At 36.6% G+C, this 27,565-nt stretch overlaps 1 protein-coding gene and 1 long non-coding RNA gene across 2 annotated transcripts in view; both read right to left on the bottom strand.

The window, feature by feature from the left end:
• The window catches only part of LOC139441027 (uncharacterized), a 95,233-nt gene that overhangs the window by 2,789 nt on the left and 64,879 nt on the right, over positions 1 to 27,565 (bottom strand). The window lies entirely within an intron of this gene.
• LOC139440989 (uncharacterized) overlaps positions 7,634 to 27,565 on the bottom strand; it is a 46,229-nt gene continuing 26,297 nt past the window's right edge. Inside the window, exons 2-3 of the long non-coding RNA XR_011651368.1 lie at positions 12,896 to 13,044; positions 7,634 to 7,690 (exon numbers count right to left, since the gene is read on the bottom strand). This is a non-coding gene — a long non-coding RNA (uncharacterized lncRNA). The remainder of the gene's footprint in view (positions 7,691 to 12,895; positions 13,045 to 27,565) is intronic.

Below are 27,565 nucleotides of genomic sequence, written 5' to 3'. Positions count from 1 at the left end.
TATATCACTAGTTAGTTATCTAAAACTAGCTGAGGTCAGGAGTTGGATTTAAAATTAAATATAAAATTTACTTTACATTTAATGGGATTTTATTTATTTTGAGTGATGCCCTCCTATGTGATATTAATGGCAGTAAAAAATTTAGACCTCTATCAATTTGTAGGAGTCATGCTGAATTTTATTAATTGAAAACTTCAAACACTAAGGGGCTGAAAGTACGGAGGAAGAAAAGAAATAAAAAAGACTGTTCTACCTTAAAGAATCTACCACTGTAGTAGGGAAGGTAATACTTGTACCAGAAAAGAAATGACTCAATGGAACATGCAACATAAAGTATCATAAACAAAGTACAGATGGAGCGCCTTTGAACTGGGCCTCAAGGTTTAAAGATATTTGAACATAAGGGGATGGGGATGTGATAGATTTTTCAGAACAGCAGAAGCAAGTTCCCAGGAGCAAAATAATGTGGGTTCTTCATGAAAGAATATGTAGTACCTTTTGACTGCATAAATGGGAAAGGAAGAGTAAAAAATAGTTTTAGGACAACAGAGTGTCTGAATGGCTAAAATAAACAATAGTGAACCAATCAAATGCTGGCAAGTACTTAGAGAAACCAGATCCCTCATGTGTTGCAGGTGGGAATGTAAAATGGTGTAGCTGCTCTGGAAGACAGGTTGGCAGTTGCTTAACAAACTAAATATATGCTTATTATACTACCCAATAATTGCAGTCCTGGGCATTTGTCCCAGAAAAATTAAAACTTATACCCACACAAAAACCAGCACACAATTAATGGAAAACCACCCAAACGTCCCTCAATAGGTGACTGGATAATCAAGCGTCAGTGCACTGTTCCATGGACTTCGACAACTTGGATGGATCTCAAGGACATCGCGCTGAGTGAAAAAGCTCGTCTCCAAAATTCATATACTTTAATTTATATAACCTTTTCAAAATCATAAAACTACAGACATGGAAAACAAAGTAGCGGTTGCCAGGGGTTAAGGAAGGCTGCTGGGCAGGGAGTAGGGGTGATTGTACCTGGGTAGCACAAGAGAGATGTGTATGATGATGGAAAATTCTACATCCTGAGTGTGGGGAAAGTACACAAATCCACGCATGCAATAAAATAACATTGAGCTACACACAAGCCTTTAGTGAAATGCAAATTTCTAGTTTTAATATAATTATGTAAGATTTAACTATTGGGGAAACTGAGTAAAGAGTACACAAGACTTCTTAGTACTATCTTTGCAAATTCCTGTGAATCTGTAATTATTTCCCCCCCAAATTTTTTTTTAAAACATAAACTACAAAATCCTACATTCTTTCTATAAACATACACTTACCATATGACCCCATAATCTCATTTCTAGGTATTCACCCAAGAAAAATTAAAATAGGTCCACACAAAACCTATACAAGAATATTTATTGCAACTTTATTCATAATCACTAAAATCCAGAAACAATCCAAGTGTGTATCAATTGGTGAATGGATAAACAAACTATATCCGTACAACAGATTTCCACTCAAGAATAAAAAGAAATGAACTATTACAACTGCTACAACATGAATGAACATCAAGAGCATCATCCTTTGTGAAAGAAGCCAGACATAAAATATTACATATTTTAGGATTCCATTTATACATGACATTGTTAAATTATAGGGACATAGATTAGATCTAGCTTTCCAGGCTTAGAATTGAGGAAGAAGATTTACTACAAAGGTGCAAATGGAAATATAGGGTGGGGAAAAAGTAGGTTTCCAGTTGTTCGTATGGAAAATAATACAATAATTAAGGAATAATAATACAAGAATAAACTGTGTTTTGTGTACTTACAACTGTAAACCTACTTTTGCCCCACCCTGGATTTGAGGGTGATGGCCCTACTCTGTAGCTTGATTGTGCTGGTAGTTTCACAAGTGATTATATTTGTCAAAACTCATGTAACTACACACCCAAGATTTTAAAACTTGCCTTTATACATTTTGCTTCAATAAACTTGACTTTAGGAAAAAAGTCACATTCAATAACATACTATTTTTTAAAACATTTATATATTTCTGCATTAAGGGAAATAGACACAGACTGACCAAAAAAATTTTATCCCTATCTAATGGAATTATGATATTTTACATTTCTCTATTTTTCTCTTCTAATAAGTTATTGCACTAAGTAGGTATTATTTTTAAGAACAAAAATGCTATTTTCAAAAATCAGTTTGATATTTTGGGAGCTAGATAGGACATTGAAAGTCATCCAACTCTCCTCTTTAGTTTACAGATGAAGATATGAGGGCTGAGACAGAGTTACTTTCCTAGTTATTTAAATGTTAAAATAAGTTGCACACACCTTCAGTAGCCCATCACCTGAGCTGTGTGATCTAACTGCTAATGCCGTCATTTATTTGAAGGGATGGGGGTCAATTTCATCCTTCAGAAACTCCCACTTCAGCCCCGGCTGGTGTGGCTCAGTGGACTGAGTGTTGGCCTACCGACCAGAAGGTCGCTGGTTCAATTTTGGCCAAGATCACATGCCTGGGCTGCAGGCCAGGTCCCCATTTGAGGGTATGTGACAGGCAGCCAGTCGATGTTTCTCTCCCTCTCTTTCTCCTTCCCTCCTCTCTCTCTGAAAATAAATAAAATCAAAAACAAAAACAAAAAACTCCCACTTCATAGTGACCCAAAGTAAAGCGTTTCAGGATTTTCCGGGACCACCTCCTCCTGCAGGTGGATACAGAATCCGGACAGAGGACCAGTTCTCCAATCTGCACCAACGGGGCCCAGTGATGTTTTGGAAATGTGTGACTTGCTAGCCATTTGGCTTCAGGCAAATCATGATAAGAGTATCATCATCTACTTGACAGGACTGTTGAGCACACTGAGATGAGTGTGTGAAAAAGCTAAAGCAACTGTTATTGTTGGTAATAGTTTAAGTCATCCATAGTGAAGCCTACTTGAGAGCCAGAAGGATGATATAATTTAGAAGTTAACTGTTGGGTTTTGAAGTAATGCTACCTGGGTTCAAAAACAGGCTTACTTGTCATGTGAAGAGGGGGGATTTACCTAAACTCTCACTTTCTTCACAACTAAGCTGAGCATTGGAACAGTGATTACCACGAGAATTATGCGGAGTAGCTCATGTAAAGCCTTTCAATGGTATCTGGGGCATACAGAGTGCACAGGGTTAGCTGCTACTAGAAATGTCTTCTTGTTAGACTGCCGAGTACATTGATTAAGGATTACAGTGGGGATTCCACTTCTGGGCCTTTTAAAGTATTCAATATTTGGTGGGAAGTGCCAACAAGCAGCATCTAATTTTAGGGGCACACACTAAAAGCCTTCAGAGAAGAGGAGTGTTTCCTCCTCTGTGCCCCTTCCTTTGGACAGCTTACTGTACTCCAGGTGGTGAGGACTTTGCAAGGAACTGTGTCACCCTCAATGAACAATAGCCACACATGGCTGGATGGAGTGGCAAGTCATTTGAGCCATAAAAACGTGACACCCATTCAAATTGGTCAGAAAATGAAATGGTTGATTCTAAGCTCTTAAAGTTTCAAACATTTCCTCTCTGTAAAAGAGAGAAAATGTCTTATCATCCAGCCAAGGATGGGAATAGGGCAAATGCCTCTTCTTACTGTTATACATCCTTCTTAAACCTCTAACTCATTAGCAAGTTCATGAATAGTATTTGTTGTGGAATTAGGACATCTCTGTGTTAATTCCAGTTCCCACGTTAGCTGAAGCAAGACTGTGGATACAGATTAAATTTCTAAATTCTCATGAGATGAGGCACATTGGAAAATGCACTAAGGGGACAAAATGAGGTAGACCAATTAAACTGTACTAATTGAGTACATCAACGAACATCATAAAAACATTGCCTTCACAGAGATAATTTTTAGGGCAGTGAAATTACTCTATATGATACAATGATGGATACATGTCATTGTATATTTGTCTAGACTGTCAGAACGTACACCTCCAAGAGTGAGCCCTGATGTGAACTATGGACTCTGGGCATGTCAATGTGGGTTCACCAGCTGCAATGAATGACCAGCTGTGGTGGGGGAGGTCGATAATGGGGAAGGCCATGCCTGTGTAGGGGAAGGGTCGACACCTTCCTGTCAGTTTTGCCATGAATTAAAACTGTTCTAAAAATAGTCTATTAAATAATTTTTAAAAAATATTTTTTCAAAGGCAGCAATATCTGGAGCATAGCAGCATTCAATGTTCAGTGAAGTAATTGATGAATCTTTCGACCAGAACATTCTACCATTAAGTCCCTTAGGGAAGAGCTGTGAAAAACAGTGAAAACAATGAGATTTGGAGTTAAAAAACTGAGTTCTCCCTTTACTTACATTTCTAAGCCTATTTTCTCATTTATAAAATACAGAAGTGTTCTCATCTACATGTCAGTTTTGTTGTGAAGATGTAATTAAGCCATATAGATGAAAGTACTCCACAAGATATAAGCTGTTAAGCGAAAGCCAGTCACTGATCTGGGTCCAGATCGGTACTGTGTGCCTCAAACTCTCTTTATCAGGTATGTTCACTTACAAGGCTAGCTCACTACATCTCAACATCCCCCCCTCAAAAAAAAATGGGATGGGGGTGGGGAATGAGGAAGGGAAGAGCTGACAATTTTTCTTCTCTTGTCCCTAGGTTAATTAATGTGTATAATTTTTCATTAAGCTTAGTCCTTAAAAACATGCAATTTATTGTCATCTGGGCGTGGTTGCAATGTAAGATGCCACTGCTCTGAGGGTGGCTGGCAGTGGCACTAGGCCAAATCCACTGTAGGTGTGGAGACATCCGGCAGAATAAAGTATCACTCCACCCTGTTGTCCTGTCGCCTAATTAACTGGTGTGTTCTGAAAACAACTCTTGGGAGTTAGTGTAATCTCACCTTAGAGTTGTGACGCAATGGAAAAATGGCAGCCTACTTACGGTGGAAATGCAGACTATGCTCTGACTTCTGGGAAGAAAGGCGAGTGGGGAGAACTGGGCTCGGTGACTCCCATGGAAGTTCACCCTTGATTCCCAGCCCACTTCACCTACATTTGTGAGCTCAGCAAAAGTGTCTGCATAACCCAAACTGCTTAGCCCCAGGCCTCCTCACCAGAGTGGGGGAAATGATGAGCATCTTAAAGCAAAATAGATGCCTTGGCCAGAGCATACTTTTCCTCCCATTCCTCACGGAATAAAGCAGAGAGGGTAGATACAGGGATAAGCTTCTTTGGAAAGGGGATGGGGGTAAAAAAAACCCCAAAGGGAAAACCTGTCAGATAAGGCTCTGACAGGAAAACACACTCAACCCTCTTGAGTGTATAGTCTTTGAGAGTTCAGTACCCAAAGAATTCAGTATATAGTTATGAAAAGTCACAAACTTATCATTGTCTTTGAACTGAAAGGAGCCTTGGTATACTCTAGCATATTCGAATATCTTCATTTTATCAATAAGGCCTGATGACAGGAAGCCATAGACTTGAAGACCAATAGCTAGAGACTTGCAAATCCAGAACTCATTCCACATCCTGACCCCCAGCCACATGTGTGTTTCTCGAACCACAGCCTTGCAATCACTCACTCACTCTATACTTGAAACCTATATAGTTTTATTCACCAATGTCACCCCAATATATTTAATTTAAAAAGGAAAACATAAAAGTGAATAGTTATTTCATTATCAAAGAAGCTAGATTCTAGGAAAGTTGGCCTCCTGAGCCTCAGTTTTCACATCTGTGAAATGAGGAAGTAGGATTAGTTGATTCTTCATTTTTTCTCCCACTTTTATGATGCAGTGTTATAGGAACAGAGCATCAACCAGGGAACCTGTCCACTACCTTAAAAATGAAGTGGAGGAGAGTTCCAGTGGCTACAAGGAGCCTTCCCTGTCCACTTGGCTTCCTCCTCTGACCTCCTGTAGCATAAACAGATTGACTTGATATCCCATTTGACACATTATTTTAATGCTTAAATTATGAAGGTTTTTGTTGCTGTTGTTTTCATAGGTATGTGTCTAACAGAATGAAGTCAATGTGTTATATATTTCCTTAACCACAATACCTGATAAGATATCTAAAGACAGTGAATACTTGCTGACTTTAAGGGAAACTTCATTTTTTGTTCTCCCAACATTTAAAAAATAAACACCTTGAATGTATTTACACTTATGAATGTTCTCTGACCCATGCAGAATAGTTCTTGTCATTAATGTTGGTCCCAGACATTATAAAACACTTTCACCTTAATTAGTACATTTGATGCCTCCAATGACCTCAGATCTTGCGAAGTGTTTGATCTACATTCCCGTAACACTTTATAAGCAGGCAAGTATGGTGAGTGAAAAAAGTGGGCTTTAAAATTAGACATATCAGGTTCTGGGTCTTAGATCTACCATTACCAGCCATGAAAGCATCAGATAATTCCTTAAAATTTCTGAGCACTTGTGGAGATTAAATTACTCCATTGAGTTATCATGAGAATTAATTAGATAATATTTGAAAATTTCTAGGATTTAGTAGGTACTCAATAAATGGTAACTATTATTGGTTTCATTAAAAATTAAGGTATATAGATTTTGAAGAAAAATATAAAACTCTTTGTTCACAGATGACATGATATAGACAGCTCAAAAAATCAATAATAAAACTCCTGGAACTAATAAACAATGAAATATGGAATTAAAATTAAAAACACAATACCATTTACATTAACACCAATAAAAATGAAATACTTAGTTGTATATATAACAAAATATGTACACAGCCTATATTAGGAAAACTACAAAAGACTATTGTGATGAATGAAATCACAGAACTAAATAAATAAAAAAAGGTATACTATGTCCACGGATAGAAAAACTCAAGTTGTGAGTTTTTTCCAACTTGATCTATAGATTCAATGCAATCCCAATCCAAATTCCAGTCAGTTATTTTGTGGATATCAACAAATTGATTCTAAAGTTTTATGAAGAGGCAAATAACACAGAATAGCCAACATATGTTGGAGTAAAGCAAAGTTGGAGGAGTGATGTTACTTGATATCAGGACTTACAGTAATGAAGATAATGTAGTACTGGCAAAAGAAAAGACAAATAGATCAATGGAGCAGCAATCCCAGATATAGACCCACATAAAGAGTGTCAAATGATCTTTGACAAAGGAGTAAAGGCAATACAGAGAAGCAAAAATAGTCTTTTAAATAAATTGCAACAACTGAACAGGCACAAACAAAAAAAAAATTAGACACTGACTTGACCCACATCATGAGTCACAAAGAGTAACACAATGGATCACAGACTTAAATGTACAATGCAAAACTATAAAGCCCTAGAAGATAACATAGGAGAACAACTAGGTGATTTCAGGTACTGTGATGACTTTTTAGATACAACACAAAAGGCATGATCCATGGAAGAAATAGCCAGTAATCTGGAGTTCATTAAAATTAAAAACTTCTGCTCTTCAGAAAAACACTGTCAAGAGAGTGAGAAGACAAGACACAGACTGGGAGAAATTTTTGCAAAAGTTATCTGATAAAGAAGAAAGAACTCTTTAAAGTCAACAATCAGAAAATGACTTGATTTAAAAAGAACTTAAGGGCAAATACCTTAACAGATACCTCACCAAAGAACGTAGACAAATAAGCATATGAAAAAATTCACCACATCATATTTCACCTGGAAAATGCAAATTAAAACAATACTGAAAGACCATTACATTCCTGTTGAATGGACAAAATCCAGAACACTGATAACCCCAAATGCTGGTGAGAATGTGGAGCAACACAAACTCTCATTCATTGCTGGTGGGAATGAAAAAAGATACAGTCACTTTGGAAAACAGTTTGGCAGTTTTTTACAAAACTAATCTTACCATACAATCCAGCAATATCACTTGATATTTACCCAAAGGAGTTGAAAACTTATTTCCACACAAAACCCTGCACATACATGTTGGTAGCAGCTTTATTCATAATTTCCAAAACCTGGAGGTAACCAAGATGTTCTTTAGCAGGTGAATGAACAAATAAACTGTGGTACCCCCAGACAATGGAATATTATTCATTGTAAAAAGAAATGAGCTGCGGAGTCATAAATAGATATGGAAGAACCTTAAATGCACATTTCTAAATGAAAGAAGCCAATCTGTAGAGGCTACTGTAGGATTCCAATTACATGCCATTCTGGAAAGACAAAACTATGAAGACAGTCAAAAGCTCAGCGGTTGCCAGGGGATGGGGGATGAGATGAGGGGTATTACTTAGAGCACAGAGGATGTTCAGGGCAGTGAAAACACTTTGTGTAATACTATAATGATGGATACGTGTCATTAATCGCTTGTCCAAACTCACAGGAGGTACCACACAAAGAGTAATCCATAATGTAAACTATGGAATTTGATTCATTATTATGTAGGTTCACCAATTGTAACAAATGTACTGCTCCAGTGCAAGATGTTAATAATGGGAAAGGCTGTGTGTGGGTATATGGCAGTGGGTATACGAGAAATCTTTTTTTTGCTGTGAACCTAAAACTACTCTAAAAATAAAGTCTTAACTTAAAAAAAATTAAAAGTAATCTTATCCTTTGATTTCCATCCATAAAAATCTTCTGATGAGTCCTCCCAGCCACAGAATCAAGAGGGTGTTACTCATTTCTGCTTTTCAAAGTCCACATAATATGGTTATGGCTTACCTATTGGAATATATGGAAATCTGTGAATCTTTTGACCTTGATGAAATCCTGACTTATAAATGTCTTCTTATTCCTCCATTATAGAAAGAGTAAGGATTTTAAAGCCAAAACACACTGAGTTTGAATTGATGCTCTGCCACTTCATACCTTGGGGATTTTATGGGTTTCACTTCACCTAGGTCCCTCTCCTAGATTTGTGAGTGGCTGACTTCTTTACAGGACTCTACTTAAATATTTTTTTTCAGACAGATCTTTCTTTACAACCAAATCCTGAGCAGACCCTCCACCTATTACATCCCCTATTCCAGCCATTTTCATGATATGATGTATTTCATTTTCTTTGTAGAACAATCATTATCATTTGAAATTCTCTTGCTGTTAATCTGTTACTTCTTTACTCTTTCTCTTTCCTGTTAGAATATATGTTCCATAAAGCAGAGACCTCATCTGAGAATGAACTCTGGGTTCTTTCTCAGACTTTATTCGATGACAAAGTATTTCATAATTATTGTTATTGTTATTATCACTATCATTATTATTATTTATTGTCTGACTTGAAATTTCCACTTGGTTTTCCCTATTTCAGAGCAAAAAGAAGAGTGTTACTTTACACAGATCTTATAAACTGTAAGTGTAAGAATTTCCACTTATTTATTTTATACTTCCATTTAAAAAGTAATAAATGTGTTAAATTTGGTGCAGAAGATTTGTATTTTTTCTCAAATTCTTTAATTATATCACATTTCCAGCCTTCCTTTTTGTAAGTTACATTGTTTATTTGAATTATCATTGAAATCTGTGTCAGTCATTTAACTGACCTTATTCTCATTTAAATACCCTCAACAACTTAAAGACCTAGGTGCAGTATCATTATATCAATTTGTGACCAGGAGCTAACATTTGTGGACTTATTATTCTATGCCAGGCACTATCAAAAGTGTTCTTATGTTAACCAATCTCCATTACAACTAAGAATGCATTTTACAGATCAGAAAGCCAATGAGCAGAGAAATTAACTTGGTTGCTGTTTTACAGATACTGTTAATGGCAACATTGGGACTCAAACCCAATTCATCAGACCCGGCCCTTTTCTTAGTTTGCACATTATACTGCATTCACACATGAGGAAATTCCTCTTGAAGAGCTGGAGGAATTTGAGAGTAAGTGGCACAACAGTCTTCAATGAAGAACAGATACTTTAAATCACTATTTTGTTTATTCCAAAGGGATTTAGTTACCACCATCAGCTAAGAAAATGTTCTATGGCTAATGAAGTTGTCAGAACCTGTTTTCCATCCCCTGGACCCTTACTTGTCCTTCTCATTGAGCTGGCTCACTCCATTCACTGCTGAAAGTTTCCCTTTACATGGGGCTGATTAAAAATTCAGTGGCTATTCTCTCCTCACTGCTTCTACCCACTTTTGTCCCTGCAAGGACGAACAAACAGGACTGGCAGAGAAAGGGAACCTCAGTGACACATTGCAGTTGCAGGGCCACTGGATGACACACTGCTGACAAGAAGTGACAGCAGGAACAGCTATCTGTGATGAAGCACTACGTGTATTCCAGGCACGCTGAGTACTTTGCATGCATTGCTTCGTCTGGTTCTTCATAACAACCCTGTGAGGTGGCTATCATTATCTCCGTTTCCAGGTCAGACTGGGAGCGTTTAAGATTGACTTGCCCAGGGTCACATAGATAGACGTGAAGCTCAAGGTCACATAGTTAGGAGAGTTGAACATGAGTTTTCCTAACACCATGAGCTACTCAAACACCACACACATGGTGTGGTGCTTTTCACCAGTCCTATGTTAAGCCAGTTTATCAACAGCTTTTTAAATTGTAATATGGGCAATTCGAGTTAGTAATGCACACAGGAAGAATGCTGCCTCTGAGAGGCAGACATCAGTTAGGGCATCCTTAGACAGATCACAGGTGCACAAAATTGTTTCTGGCCCAGACGTGCAATGTCAATGCTCTCACAGGATTACACATTCAAAACTGTCATTCCCAGTATTATTACAGTATCATAGCAACTGACGCAGGTCAGAATTCCTGCATTGTAATTCTTGCAAATCAGTGGAAAGAGTGTCTCACTTATTGTCACAACTCAAAAATCCTTTAGAGTTCATCCTGCCCAACCCCTTTCATTACATAGATTGGGAAACTGAAGTCCTACTGGCATGAAAACGTAAGGTAGCAACTTGGATAAATCTCAAAGATATTATGTGGAGTAAAAGAAGCCAGACACAAAAGACTATATGGCTACCATGTAATGTTATAATACAAATAAACAAATAAAGTGAATGAAGCCTATTAAAAGGAAAAAAAAACTATATAACTGCCTGTATTTTAAGATGCCTGTCAGAACCTCATTTTTTATGGACTAGCCCCCAGAGACTATATTGTGGTATATTCAGGATTATGTTTAGAATAGCAGATGTAGAAAACTGCTCTGAGGAACAGGAAATTTTCTCAAGATCCCGGAACAGAAAAAAACATAGCAGAAAGAGTATTGACTTTGATGCCAGAAAATTTGTATTCAGAAATCAACTTTACTATTATTTGTATAAATTACAATGTCTGGCACACAGTAACCATTCAATTTATTTCTAAGGGTGTGTGTGTGAGAGGATGATTGAATAAAATATGATAAATCATTTAACCTTTCCTAACTTAGGAACAATACAAATAAAACCTTTTGTATATTCTATAACATTAATCTTCAAAATATGTTCTATAGAAGAGTAAGTATTTATAATGATAGAGAAAAACTTTTTAGGGTGAAATGTGGTTTGTCAATCTTTAAACAAATTAAACAACCTTACTTGACTACAGAACCTATTTCAAGTGCTAATATACATGTGAAATTCCTAGAAAAAACCCTAAAATATACATTTCTAAAATAATTTAACCTCTAAATTCTCATTAGATTGGAATATTTCTTAAAATTTCACAAAGCAAATTGCATTATAGAAGAGTCATATGTTCTTCAAGAATAAGGAAAAATGTCTAACTTAGTCAATGATACCTCAAATAAAAATAAATGAAAAGAGATGAGATTTCATTTTTACTAACTACCAAACCTATATCTAAACATTATTTATTATATTACTAACTTTAAAGGATGTTATATGCTAAAGTATAAATAGTTAAATATATTTGGAGGTTTATTACATATGAAGAAATGAAACATATAACCACAATGATACAAATGATTAGAGAGAGAAAATTAAAATATACTATTATAAGGTTATACATAATAAATGCTTGGCATAATATTTAATCATAGACTATAAAAAAATTAAAATGTATATTCTAAACATGAGTAAAACATAAACATTTTTAAAAGAGGTATAACTAATTGGTAATGTTGAAATTAGAATAGAATAATAGAGAACTACTCAATCCAAAAACAGTAGGGATAGGAAAATAATGGGACAAAAAACAAAGGATAAAAAACAAAATATATAGTAAGGTGGTATATCCAAACCCAATATTATTAATATGTACAATAAATGTAACTGGTCTAAACATCCCAATTAAAAAGTAGAGATATTCAGATTGAATAAAAGGTGAAAATCCTACAATTACATAGTATCTACAGCAAATTTCACTTTAAATAGAAAAACAGATTAAGTGTAAAAGGATAGGAAAATATGTACAGTATAAATATCAATCAAAAGGAAGCCACTGTGGCTATATTAATATCAGGCAAAGTAGATTCAGAATCAGAAATAAAGAAGGATATCACATTAGGAAAAAGGAACTAAATTTTGAAGATGACATAATGTTAAATATTTATGTACCTAACAACAGAGTGTCAAATACATGAAGCAAAAATTGATAGAACCTATGGTGAATGGACAAATCACAATTAAACTTGAAGATCTAAACAGTTTTTTCTTAGTAATTGCTAGAATAAGCAAATGAAAATCACAATGAATATAAACAACATTAAGATTACCACCACCTTGGCCTGATTAAGCTATAAAACACTGCTCAGCAAGAGAAGAATTCACATTTTCTTTCAAATGCACATGGAACATTCACCAAGATAGATCATATTATTGGCTATGAAACAAATCTCATCAAACAAATCTTTGCATTTGAATCATGCAAAGGATTTTTCTCTGACCATAAAAAAATTAAATTAGTAATCTCTGAAGGACAGAATTTGATTCCTACCATCGTCTTTCAAGGCACATTCCCAACAGTCTTTCAATCAAAAGTGCAGACATGGATCCAGACATGGACTGAGTTTTACTGAAACTGCTTATTCCTGAAGAACTTTACCCCTGATTGGATTGCTGTGGTCAGGCTCTCATCCTATTCATCTAGACCAAAAAAAAAAAAAAAAAAAGGAAGGGGTTGGACAGTTCTGGTAGAAAATACCGCCATCTGGATAGAGACCTTATGATTATCTTATACACCATGTCCAAAATACTGTAAAAATAGTAGATAAGCAAAGTGGCAAGGAAAAAATATAACCAATGATCAGGAGTAGAACATGCAAAAGAAGGAGATGCAAAAAAGATCCAGATATTGTGATTATCAAACAATTTAACTGTGATTCATAAGTTCAGATATGAAAGAAAACATGGACAGAATAAATGTCCATATAAGGAATTTAACCAAAAAATAGAAGCTTTAAAATTAATCAAATGAAATTTTAGAACTGAAGAAAAGAACATATGAGATTATCAAACTGGTAGACAAAATTAAATGAAGAGTTATTAGCCCTGGCTGGTGTGGCTCAGTGGATTGAGCACTGACCTACAAACCGAAAGGCTGATGGTTCAAATCCCAGTCAGGGCGCATGCCTGGGTTGTGGGCCAGGTCCCCAGCTGGGGGCATGACAGAGGCAACCAATCAATGTATCTCTGACACATTGATGTTTCTGTCCCTCTCTTTCTCCCTCCTTTCCCCTCTCTCTGTAAGTAGATAGATAAAATCTTTTAAAAAAAAAAGAATTATTAAACTGGAAGACAAGACTATAGGAGACTTCTAAAAATTCTGAAAAAAGAATATCTAAAAAAACTTGAGAGAATGTCATATTCAATAGTGAAATATTAGTATTTGTCCCTTATGGTCAGAGAGTGAAAAAGGATATCAGCTATCACCACTTCTATTCATCATTATAAAAATAACTTCTAGACAAAATTTAAAAGAAGTTTACAATATATGCAAAAGAGTTTGTAAAACTGTCTTTTTTTTCAACAGATGACATGATTGTGGACATAAAGCATTAAATAAAAAATAAAACAAACTATCAATAATCAAGTTAATTTAGCAAGGTTCTGGATTTAAGGTCAATATACAAAAGCCAGTGGGACAATGCCCTCGGCAGTCCTAGGACCTGCTCTTGCTTCAACAGGGTTTGGACAGAACAGACCTGAGGACTCCCCTTCTTTCCAATTACCCTCCATCCTCATTTCTAGTCACCACCTTCGAAACCACCTCAGCCATCCTCAGCCTCCAAGACCAGCCAACGCCATTTTTTTTTACCTTAATTCTTCATTGCCAAACAACCACGAGGTTCCAAATTCGTCAGAATTATTCTACCGAGGTGGAGGTTCCCATTAACCACCTGGCCGACCTGCATCTTCGGGCTCACTATACCTACCTCGCTCTGGGCTTCTATTTTTACCATGACAATGTGGCTCTGCAGGGTGTGGGCCACTTCTTCCAAGAATTGGCTGAGAAGAAGCTTGAGGGCTCTGATCATCTCTTAAAGCTGCAAAAGCAGCACGGTGGCCAAATTCTTCTCCAGGATGTGGTGAAGCCTTCCCAAGATGAGTGGGGTGAAACTCAGGATGCCATGGAAGCAGCCTTGGCCTTGGAGAGAACCTGAAACAGGCCCTTTTGGATCTGCCTGCCCTGGGTTCTACTCACACAGAGCCTCATTTCTGTGACTTCCTGGAGAACTATTTCCTGGATAAGGAGGTGAAACTCATCAAGAAGATGGGTGACCACCTGACTAACATCTGCAGGCTGGCCAGCCCCCAAGCTGGGATGGGGGAGTATCTCTTCAAAAGACTAACCCCCAAGCATGACTAAGAAACGTTTGGAGCCCAGAGGCCTTTGAGGGGCCCCTCTGCATTTCCCTGTTATCTGGCTTTTGCCTGAGCCTCTCCCTGAAACCCCACCCTGAAATCCTCTCCCATGCATTGGACCAAATGGAAACAATAATGCTTTTTGAGAAAAAAATGCCAGTGGTATTTCTATACAGTTGCAACAAATAGTTGGAAAATAAAATAGAATAAAACCAGTTATAATATAGTTTATATATAAATTCAAAGTACATAGAATAGCCAGAGCAATAGTAAAGAAGAATAAATTTCAAGGATTTAAACTGTAAGATTCTAAGACCATCTAGACAGCTACAGTAATAAGACAATATTAATTTGGTACAAGGGTAGAAAAGCAGACCAAAAGAAATGAAGAGTGAACTTTAAGAAAAAGAAAAACAACCCAGTTAATAAATGGGCACAAGACTTGAACAACACTTTAAAAAATATATTCAGGAGACTAATATGCATATCAAAAGGTAAAAGCATAGTAATTAATTGGATAAACACAAATTAAAATCACAATGAGATATCTCCATACACACGTACCAGAAGAGCTAAAATTAAGAGGACTGACAATGTCAAGTACTGGGGAGTGTACTGAGCAACTTGAACTCTTATTCATCCCTAGCAAGAGCATAAATTGGTTCAACCATTTAGAAAACTATTTAGCAACACCTCCTGAAGCCAAACATTTGCCTATCCTATGACACATCCTGAAAACTTCTAGGTATAATGTCAGGAGATATGCATTATGTCCACTAAAAGATATGTACAAAAATCTAGATTATAAGCTTTGTTCATAACATCCCCAGAGAAATTCAAATGTCAATCAACAGTAGAGTTGTATATTCATATAATATAATACTACTCAGAAATAAATAGTAACATCCATCCATCTATCCATCCATCCAAATAAATAAACTTCAAAAATATTGTATTGAGTAAAAGAAGCCAGACAGCAAAAACTAAGTATATTATATGAATCCATTTGTATTATGTTCAAGAATAGGTAATATATATTCATCAAACTATTCATTTGTGATATGCATACCTTATTGAACGCAAGTTATAGGTTAGATATTAAAATATAACCAAAATAATAAAGATAATAACACAAAACTCAACCACCCATAAAAAAAACTCTAAGTAATACATTGGTCAAATAAAAAATTCACAGAAAAGTATAAAATATATTAACTGAATAAGAAAAAGGCTCCTGCTTAGAAATTAAGGTAATAAGGAAAAAAGGAAATTTATAGCCTTGAACAAATAGCCGTTGGGGTGTAAAGTACAGTATAGGAAATGGAGTAGCCAAAGAACTTACACGTATGACCAATGGACATGAACAAAGGTGTGGGGATTACCTGAGGGAGTAGGGGTTGCTGGGTGGAGGGAGGCAAAGGGGGAAAATTGGGACAATTATAATAGCATAATCAATAAAACATAATTTTAAAAAAGACAATAAAGAAATCAATGATCTAAGCTTTAATCCCAAGAGGCCTGAAAATAAATAGAAAATAATTTGTAAGGACATTAAAAGGAAAGAAATAATGAAGAGAATAGGACGAATAAGTGAAATAGAAAAAAATGCACAGCAAAAACATTCAACGAAACCAAACATTGTTTTTTTGAAAAGTTTAATGAAATAGAAAACCCCCTAGCAAAACTGATCAAGGAAAAAAGGATAAAGTGCCACAAATTATCAATATCAGAAATCAAAAATAGGAAATCACAAAATATTTTATGAATGGCAAAAATATATAATGAAGAACTATATGCTACCAAATTTACAATTTTATGAAATTAAAAATTTTTAAGAAAAAACAATCTTCAAAATATGACAGAGGAATAAGTAAAAAAGAAACTAAATCATCTGACATGTATTAAGAAAATGTTATTTGGAAAGGTCCTCAAAGAAATAGGAAACAATCCCTAACTTTGTCCTAACTCTGTTAAAGAAACCAGCATATCATTAATTCCAAAACTGACAAAAGACACTGCAAGGAAAGAAAATTAGATATAAATCTCTTACATGAACATTGATACAAAAACACTTAACATGATAAGAGTATGTGTATATTCAGGAGGAGACAGGAAGAGAGATTGAGAGAGAAAGACAGAGAGAGAGAAGTACATCAAAGATAAATGGGTTTTCTCCAAGTATGCGAGACTAGTGTAATATTCAAAAAACAAATCAATATTATTGTCTTATTAGCAAAGAAAAGAAATAAACCCATGTGATCAGATAACAGAAATAGCCATTGACAAAATTCAATGCATGTTAAAAAACGGTCAGCAAACTATAACCTCATAAAGAATATGGGAAGGAAAGTGAGGTACCATTGTTCTCAATGGTGAAAAATTAAAACTTTCACTTACAGTAGAAACTGAGGCAAAGATTTCTGTTAATACCATTTGTATCCATCTCAGTACTACTGGTGGTCCTAATCAATGTAACAAGGCAAGAAAAGGAAATAAGAGACGTAAGAACTACAAAGGAAGAAATATAACTGTACCTCATAAACAATCCAGTTGTGTGCACAAAAATCCATAAGAATTTATAAATAACACAGTGGAATAAATATGCATATTTAGCAAGATTCTGTATACGAGATCATAGGGAAATCAATTATCACTCTTTAAACCAGCAATACACAAAATGTAAATATGATGCCATTTACAACAGCATCAGAAACATTAAAATTTTAGAAATAAATATGAAAGATATGCAAAACCTCTACACTGAAAACTATGGAACATATTTGAAAAAATAAAGGCATACTGAAAGAAATGGAGAAATACATGGATAAAATGACTAAATACTATAAAAATTTCAATTGTCCCAAATTTGATATATAACTTCAACTCAACAGCAATCAAAATTCTAGCAAGAAAATGTGTAGAAAATAAGTCGCTGAATTTATATTACCTACGAAATTGCAAAGGGCAGGAAGAGCTGGGGCAATCTTGAGTAAGAACAAAACTAGCAGGTTAATATGACCAAATACAGAGACCTATTTTAAAGCTAAAATGATTAAGACAGCATACTGTTGGTGCAAGAATAGACAAAATGACCAATGGAAAAAAATGAAATTCAGAAATATATCCAAATATTGACAACAAACTACTTTATGAAAAAGGTAACATTGAACAGTAATGCTATATTGGGAAAGGTAAGGTCTTTTCAAAAAAAGGTGCTGAATCAGACATGAAAGCAGGAATGAATATACACACATACACATTTTATATCACAGATAAAAGCAATTTCAAATTGAAGATTAAAATGTGAAAGGTAATGCAATAGAGCTTTTAAGAAAACACAGGAAATTTTCCCCCTGACATTAAAGTTAAATTTAGAAATTGCTAACCATATATTTTTTAATATATTTATCGATTATGCTATTACAGTTGTCCCATTTCCCCCCCCACTCCACTCCATCCTGCCCACCCCCTTCCTCCCACATTCCCCCCCTATAGTTCATGTCCATGGGTCATACTTATAAGTTCTTTGGCTTCTACATTTCCTACACTATTCTTACCCTCCCCCTGTCTATTTTCCACCTATCATTTATGCTACTTATTCTCTGTATCTTTCCCCCCACTCTCCCCCTCCTGCTCCCCTATTGATAACCCTCCATGTGATCTCCATTTCTGTGGTTCTGTTCCTGTTCTAGTTGTTTGCTTAGTTTGCTTTTGTTTTTGTTTTAGGTGTGGTTGTTAATAACTGTGAGTTTGGTCTTTCAGAGAATCAAGACGGCGGCGTAGGTAGACACACTGCACCTCCTCGCACAACCAGAACTGACAGAGAATCCAACGGCAAGGGGGTCCAACATCAAGGAAATAAAAAATAAACATACATCCAGACTGGTAGGAGGGGCGGAGGCACGCACCGGGGTAGAGAGGACTCCCGTGGCTGTGGCGGGACCGAGATGGGCAGAGTGTGGGATGAACGGTGCAGGCAGTCCGAGCACTAGCAGACCCTGTGGCCCAGATAAACCGAGAGGGCCGGACTCAGAGTGGCGGAGAACAGGGCAGGCAGAGCGGCGGGTAGCCCCCCATGGCCCCACATTCACACAGAGAAACCGGACAAACAACGAGGGGGGAGCGAAGCAGACCCAGCAATCCAGGGCTCCAGCGCAGGGAAATAAAGCCTCAAACCTCTGATTGAAAATGCCCGTGGGGGTTGGGGCAGCAGCAGGAGAGACTCCCAGCCTCACGGGAGAGGTTGTTGGAGAGACCCACAGGGGCCTAGAGCATGCACAGGCCCACCCACTCGGGAACCAGCACCAGAGGGGCCCAGTTTGATTGTGGGTAGCGGAGTGAAAGATTGAAATCCGGAGGACAGTGAAGCGGGCGCCATTGTTCCCTCTCGGGCCCCGCCCCCAAGTACAGTGTCACAGTGCAGCGACCAGAGTTACCTAGATCCAGGGAACACCTAAGGCTCGACCCCTTAAAGTAACAGATGCGCCAAGACCAATAAAAAAAAAAAAAAAAAGGCCCAAATGGCAGAACACTTCAAAGCTCCAGAAAAAATACAACTAAGTAAGGAAGAGATAGCCAACCTATCGGATGCACAGTTCAAAGCACTGGTTATCAAGATGCTCACAGAATTGGTTGAATCTGTTCGAAAAGTAGATGAAAAAATGAAGCCTATGCTAAGAGAAACAAAGGAAAATGTACAGGGAACCAATAGTGATGCGAAGGAAACTGGGACTCAAATCAACGGTGTGGACCAGAAGGAAGAAAAAAACATCCAACCAGAAAAGAATGAAGAAACAAGAACTCGGAAAAATGAGGAGAGGCATAGGAACCTCCAGGATATCTCGAAACGTTCCAACATCCGAAATAATAGGGGTGCCAGAAGGAGAAGAGGAAGAACAAAAAATTGAAAACTTATTTGAACAAATAATGAAGGAGAACTTCCCTAATATGGCAAAGGAAATAGACTTCTGGGAAGTCCAGGAAGCTCTGAGAATCCCAAAGAAGCTGGACCCAAGGAGGAACACACCAAGGCACATCATAATTACATTACCCAAGTTTAAACTCGAGGACCTACATCCAAGATTACTGTATCCAGCAAAGCTATCATTTAGAATGGAACGGAAGATAAAGTGCTTCTCAGATAAGGTCAAGTTAAAGAAGTTCATCATCACCAAGCCCTTATTATATGAAATGTTAAAGGGAGTTACCTAAGAAAAAGAAGATCAAAAATAGGAACAGTAAAAATGACAACAAACTCACAGTTATTAAAGACCACACCTAAAACAAAAACAAGAGCAAACTAGGCAAACAACTAGAACAGGAACAGAACCATAGAGAAGGAGATCACATGGAGGGTTGTCACTAGGGGAGTGGGAGGGGGAGAGGGGGGGAAAGGTACAGAGAATAAGTAGCATAGATGATAGGTGGAAAATAGACAGGGGGAGGGTAAGAATAGTGTAGGAAATGTAGAAGCCAAAGAACTTATCAGTATGACCCATGGACACGAACTATAGGGGGGGAATGTGGGAGGGAGGGGGTGGGCAGGATGGAGTGGAGTGACAGGGGGGAAATGGGACAACTGTAATAGCAAAATCAATAAATATATTTAAAAAAAGAAAAAAATAATCCATGTAATTTAATCTAACTTTGACAACTGTATAAAACAGTTATACCCTTTGGATTTTATTAAGGTATGTGGGTTTATTCAGGAAGACTTCCTGAAAGTGCTGAAAGGTTGCCTGGGGAAAGTGGGTCCTGATTCCTTCAGGGTGTGTGGCTACAGAAGGTGAAGTGGGACCCATGGGTAGAAATTATGAGGAGACCAATGTTAGTTCGTTATAAGGAAAAGCAAATATCCAAGATGGGCCAAACTACCTCAAAAGGTAATATACCCCTGCAAGGATATTGAGGATGGGATATCAGCAATAAACGGAAAGTTGCAATTGATGATACCTGAAATCTTCTTCCCACTCTAATACTCCATATTTCTTTAAAAGGATAAAAATATTGGGGATGAGATTTGACTTCAGAAGACCTAGGTTCTCATACTGGTCACCTTTACTTACTAGGAGAAACAATCTTAGACAAATCATGTGGCTTCTTTCATCAGTCAGTCTATTGAAAATAATTTCAGCTTTCTCATGCTGGAGTGAAGAGAAAAGGGTGCTTATAGAAGCATTTGAAAACTACCACACATAGATTTGTTATTGCTCTTATTACCTGAGGAATTTTACTTGTACCAGGAAGATAGAAAAACTAGATAACAGAAGATATATTTAGAGCTATAAAAAATATCTGAGTGGGAAGGAAGCAGCTGCGACTCCCTGACGAAATGTGGGTGGGAATTTTCCTGAGATGTTATCTGAAGGAGGGAAGAACTGAACAAAGTCGACAAAAGGGAAGCTCAACTGAGATATCACCAAGAGTAGAGACTGTTCTTGGGAATCTAAAAACTCTTGAACCTAATGGCACTATACCTTACAGACACACAGCCAACTGGGCCAAGTATAATGGAAGAATCAGTTAAACCACTGGGGCCAACACATTTAGTGAGCATAAAGGCAAAGGGAGTACTGTTAAATAAAGTGATATCAGTAAGCCAATACTATAGAGGATGAGTTCTTCAATATGGTCAAGATTTCTGAATGATTGAGAATTTACCCTTTATATGGCTTATCTGTGTTTGGGGAAAAATATTCTAAACACATATTTTCCCTTCTTGAAAAAAAATAATCCACATAATTTAATCTAACTTGGACAACTGTATAAAAGAGTTATACACTCTGGATTTTATTAAGGTATGTGGGGTTTTTTTCCCTGAAATGTTTTATCCCTTAACTTCTGTGTTCTTGGAGCATTCCCATTAAGGTTTCTTTGTGGAATTTTCTACCTTAGGAATCTACACAACATAGCCACATCCTAGCCCTCATCATTACATGGAATTCTTTCAGTCCCAAATGCAAAACTTGAAAGTTCACTTTCTGATCAGATCACTTTCTTTCTATCTTTCCCACTCTCTAACTTTTCCATTCAACTCACCCCTCACATTCACCACATGCAAGGTCCCTTCTTTCCTTCCTCTAGCTAAATATTCCTTTTTAGCTTGCTCTCTCTTTATTCCAACCTAAATCCAATGCTCAAATATGAGGTACTATCTTATTTTCACCACCACATACTCTTGAACTTCTACCACTTTTCTGCAAAATTCCAAATCTAGTTGACAAAGGTCAGCTATTTTCAAGTGGGGCATAGATATATTTAAGGAACTAAGTTTGGATTCAGCCCCATGTATTTTGAATTCCAATGCTTCTACTTACTCTTTCTATGACCTGAGGCCATTTAACTTCTTTGTGCCTTAGTTCTGTATGCATGGCTTATTCACAAGAATGCCCCCTGCAGAGTGTTGACAAAAATCAGGAGCAAAGGAAATTTATTAAATGAAAATTAACATTACCCTCCTTAATGTTATAAAAAAGACCATTAATTTCAATTTACTATTCTTTCTTCCATTTCAAAATATGTCTATGACTTCAGCTGACCTCTCCTTTCTCCATTTGGCCTCAGGAGAAAGATGACTACAATTCCCTGTGTCTGACCTCCCACTCCTCCTCCATACCCCATGTACTCCCACATCTTCAGTGCATTGCCTTGTCACATTTCTTTATAGTACTGTCACCACAACAGGATGTTTTTCCTTTAACCCACAGACATCTCTTATCTTTCTCTTGTAACTTGCTCCCCAAATCTTTCCCTGCCTCCCATCTTGCCAAGCTCCTTTAAGGGCAATGTGGGAGTAGGGGTGGGAGGAAGAAGTGAGTAAAGGGGAGGGTAAAATGGTGACAGAAGGAGACTTGACTTTGGGTAGTGAACACACAATATAATATACAGATGATGTAGTATAGAATTACACACCTGAAACCTGTATAATTTTGTTAACCAATGTCACCCCAATAAATTCAAGAAAAATCTAAAGAAGAAAATAAAAGGCAATGTCTACTTATGGCTTCTACTTCCTTGCCTCTCATTTATTCATTTACCCTTCACCAAATCTAATTTAGCTTCTTTCCCATAATTTTACTGCAAATTATTAAGCATTAGCTATTTAAAAATGTTTTAATATAACTTCACATCAAAATTTGACATGATTACTACATTTTTCTCTGAATTGTCTCTGCTTTTCATTTCATTGGTACTACTCCCTTCAAATATGCTGATATCATACAGAATATTCCTTCTATATCTCATTTACTTGATTTCCTTTCCTTCACAGCCTACCTCTTAAATGTGATGTGGTACAATTTAATTTCTGAGTCATTAAGTTTCAGCTACATGAGCTTAACTCCAAATATTTATCTCCCATCTCAATCTCCCCCTTGATCCAAACTTCTAACTAACTCTCTGTCAGTCATTATTACTCACAAACCCCAAAACAAACTCAGTATTTTGTCCTCACACCCAAGTCTCCTCTGCTTTTGTTTCCTATAATTAGAGCTTCCCCACCCACAGCAAGAAACCAACAAGTCATTTTTAACATCTTATTGATTTTATTCATAAAATCCCAAATATATGCCTGTATTATCTTCATTACCAATGCTTGCGTACTTGCTTCTTTGCTTTTATTCATTCATGACATAATTAATGACTTTCTCCACCCAATTCTGACCCCCACCTGCATTCTGTCCTTATTACAGTAAATTACACCACCGTTCCCCCAATTGATGATGCCAGAAACTTAGAAATGGGCCCTGATTTTTCCACTTCTCTCAACTGTCACACACAACCTATCATCTGTTCTTGAAGATCCATCTTCTGATCATCACAAACCAACATGACATTCTCTCCACTGCCTCTGCTATCATCCTTGGGCCAGGCCACCAAGGTCTCTCACCTAACTTCTGAAATCTTAAGTAGTTGGAGAATTTCACTCCTAACCCATAACCCCCTTTCAATTTATTCTTTATACACAGCAGGATTGCCTTATTTAAAAAACATAATAATAATAACAATAATAATGATAATAATAATACATAGTGCTTTACAAATATTAATTTCATCTTCACAGTGACTCTATGAGTTCCAAGGCTCAGAGAGGTAAAGTAGATTGCTTAAGGCCAAAGATCTAAATAAAATCAGGTCATGGGTTTTCTTTCTTAGCAACCATCCAACAGATTTGTGTTTCATTTATAATAAAATACAGATTACTTACTGTGCCCAATGACCTGTATAATCTCATCTTCGCCTAGCTCTTCACCTCCCTAATGTGCTATTCTCACAGTTCACTTGGCTCTGATGCCTTACCTTTCTCTTTGTTTCTTTTTTTGTTAATTAATTTATTTTTTTATTGTTGTTCAATTACAGTTGTCTGTATTTTCTCCCCACCCCTCCATACCACCCCAGCCAAACACACCTCCCTCCCCCACCTCTACCCTCCCCCTTGGTTTTGTCCATGTGTCCTTTAGAGTAGTTTCTGAAAATCCCTCTCCCCACTATCCCCTCCCCACTCCCTTCTGGTTATTGTTAGATTGTTCTTAACTTCAATGTCTCTGGTTATATTTTGTTTGCTTTTTTCCTTTTGTTGATTAAGTTCCATTTAAAGGTGAGATCATATGGTATTTGTCCCTCACTGCCTGGCTCATTTCAGTTAGCATAATGCTCTCCAGTTCCATCTATGCTGTTGCAAAGGATACAAGCTCCTTCTTTCTCTCTGCTGCGTAGAATTCCATTGTGTAAATGTACCATAGTTTTTGGATCCATTCACTTGCTGATGGGCACTTAGGTTGCTTCCAGTACTTGGCTATTATAAATTGTGCTGCTATGAACATTGGGGTGCATAGGTTCTTTTGGATTGATGTTTTGTGGTTCTTAGGGTATAAGCCCAGCAGTGGAATTGCTGGGTCAAAGGGAAGTTCCATTTTTAGTTTTCTGAGGAAATTCCATACTGTTTTCCACAGTGGCCTCACCAGTCTGCATTCCCACCAACAATGTACTAGGGTTCCCTTTTGTCCACATCCTCTCCAACATTTATTTGTTGATTTGTTTATGTTGGCCACTCTAACCAGTGTGAGATGGTACCTCACTGTGATTTTAATTTGCATCTCTCTGATGGCTAGTGATGCTGAGCATCTTTTCATATGTCTCTGGACCCTCTCTATGTCTTCCTTGGAGAAGTGTTTATTCAAGTCCTTTGCCCATTAAATGCGGAAAAAAGCATTTGATAAGGTACAGCACCCATTTCTGATAAAAACGCTCAGCAAAGTGGGAATATAGAGGGAGCATTCCTCAACATAATAAAGGCCATATATAAGAGACTTACAGCCAACATCATACTCAATGGACAAAAACTTAGAGCTTTCCCACTAAGATCAGGAACAAGACAAGGATGCCCTCTCTCACCACTCCTATTCAACATACTATTGGAAGTACTAGCCACAGCAATCAGACAAGAAAAAGAAATAAAAGGCATCCAAATTGGAAAGGAGGAAACAAAACTGTCATTGTTTGCAGATGACATGATAGTGTAAATGGAAAATCCTATAAACTCCACCACAAAACTACTCAACCTAATAAATGAATTTGGCAAAACAGCTAGATACAAAGTCAATACTCAGAAATCAAAAGCATTCTGGTACACCAACAATGAAATATCAGAAACAGAAATCAGGAAAAAAATCTTTCTGTTTCTCAGATATCACAAACTTTTTCCTAACTCAGAGATGTTATTCCTGTTGTTTTCTTTGTCTGGAAAGTTCTTCTACCTGAGTCTTCCCAGAACTTACTTCTTACCTCATCCTGAATGTTCCAAATTAAATGTCACTGTTTTCCCTGAAAATTTGATCTAAAATAAAGACCCTCATTATTTTCTATCAAAGCACCATTTGAATTTCCTTCATGGCACTTACATATCTGTAGCTATTTTGTTAAATGATTATTTACATGTCTGTTGTTAACCTTCCAATATATTATAATTTCTACAAGGTCAGGAACCAGGCCTTTCTGCTCAACACTGTAGCTTCATACTTGATATAGTTTGTAGGACAAGGGATACATTCAATAATAATTGTTTTATCATTTATTTGATAATTCACATTTTAGAAATCTATATTAGTTCCAGCTATGTTTGGAGTGCTTGAAATAGAAAAATAATCAATGTGATTTGTAAGAATGTCTAGTCTTACACAGAAGCAGAAAAACTAATAACTACAAAGCCTAAAAGACAACTATGGGAAGACAATAATTCAGTCTTTTTAGAGGAGACAAGGAAGGCTTCAATATATTTGATAATATGCTACTTCTTAAGATGAGTGGCAGATACATGAGTCTTCATTATATATTTTTTCTATGTAACCTTGGTTTATGTATATATTCCTAGTATTACTGTTACCATAATTAATACCAGACATATTGTGGTGATCACATCATAAAAGTATGTAAATCTCAAACCACTTTGTTGTAAACTTGAAACTAATATAACATAATATGTCAACTATAATACAAATTAAAAATTTAAAAATATGTAGTAAATGTTTAAATTTATATCATACATTATTTTATATAATAATTATTATTATTTATTGGTTTGCCATTTAGTCCTTTTCCCTGGAAGGGCCTTGCTTTTCCATCTGGTGGAATCTTACTCTTTTAAAAGTACTGTGGAATTTCAGAGGGGAAAACTAATTTCAGGCTAGGTAACCAAGGAAAGCTGCAAAGTGCAAGTGACATTTGAATGAGGCTTTAAGGTTTGAGAAGTAGAAACGGAGTCAAAAATGGGGTCATTCTGAGCAGAGGAAAATGCTTGAACTAAAACATGGGCAATTCAAGTTTAAGGATCGCAGTGTAGCTGAAGAGAAGGGTAATGGCAAAAAGAGGATGGGTTGAGAATTTAGAGAAATAAAGAGAACTTTTGAATATCCTAAGAGAGCCAAAAAAGAAAGTTCTGATAAAAGAACCAAGAAAGCAGAACAAAGGGTCAACTAAAATGGAGAGAAGGCCGTGGTGAAAGACACAAGGATCCGGGATAAGAAAGCAGCTTAACCAAACCAATTAAGCTCCTTTTTAGTTCTCCCTGGTCTTTAGTATCATTAAATTATTAAATATGGGTTACTTACCAAAACCCAAAGCTGTTCGTTAACTTGGGACAAAACATGTTCACTTACTAATAACACGAGAAAAATGTGGGGATTTTTAAAGGCATTATCTCTAAATTTCTTAAAATCAAGTTACCCTATCTTAAGAACTTAAACACAATATTCTTCCACAAGCTAAAGATATTCTCTGAAATGAAATTACAGTGTTTTTCAGACTATAAGATGCACTTTCCCCCCAAATTTGGGAGGAAAATGGGGGTGCATCTTATAGTCTGAATGTTGCTTACCTGGCTCTCTGGTGGGGGGGAGTGGTAGAGTGGGTTTTTTTCCTATTTTCCTCCTCTAAAACCTAGGTGTGTCTTATGGTCCGGTGCATCTTATAGTCCGAAAAATACAGTATTCAGAAATGCATTAACCCAGGTCAACAGGAGGCTTACTTGGTGATTAAGTGATATTACTGAATACCTTTTTATTTGCTGGAAGAAAAAAGGTCAGCTTCTCAAGCTGCTTAAACAACTTTCCAGAAGCTATTGCTTGTTTTCATAGCAGGCCTTAGAATTGGAAGGGTCAAAGACATTCAAAGCTGGAAAGGATATTAGAGATTAATAAGTTTAACCTATTCATTTTACTGATGAAGAGACTGAAGCCTAGAGAAGGGAAGTGGTACTTATCAAGGTCACAGGACAACTTATCCCATTTATTCATTAAGGTAAATATTT

This window comes from Desmodus rotundus, chromosome 6 (genome assembly GCF_022682495.2).
Source record: "Desmodus rotundus isolate HL8 chromosome 6, HLdesRot8A.1, whole genome shotgun sequence".
Taxonomy (NCBI): Eukaryota; Metazoa; Chordata; class Mammalia; order Chiroptera; family Phyllostomidae; genus Desmodus; species Desmodus rotundus.
Note: the sequence above shows the minus strand (reverse complement) of the source record. Positions and strands in the feature narration are given on the sequence as shown.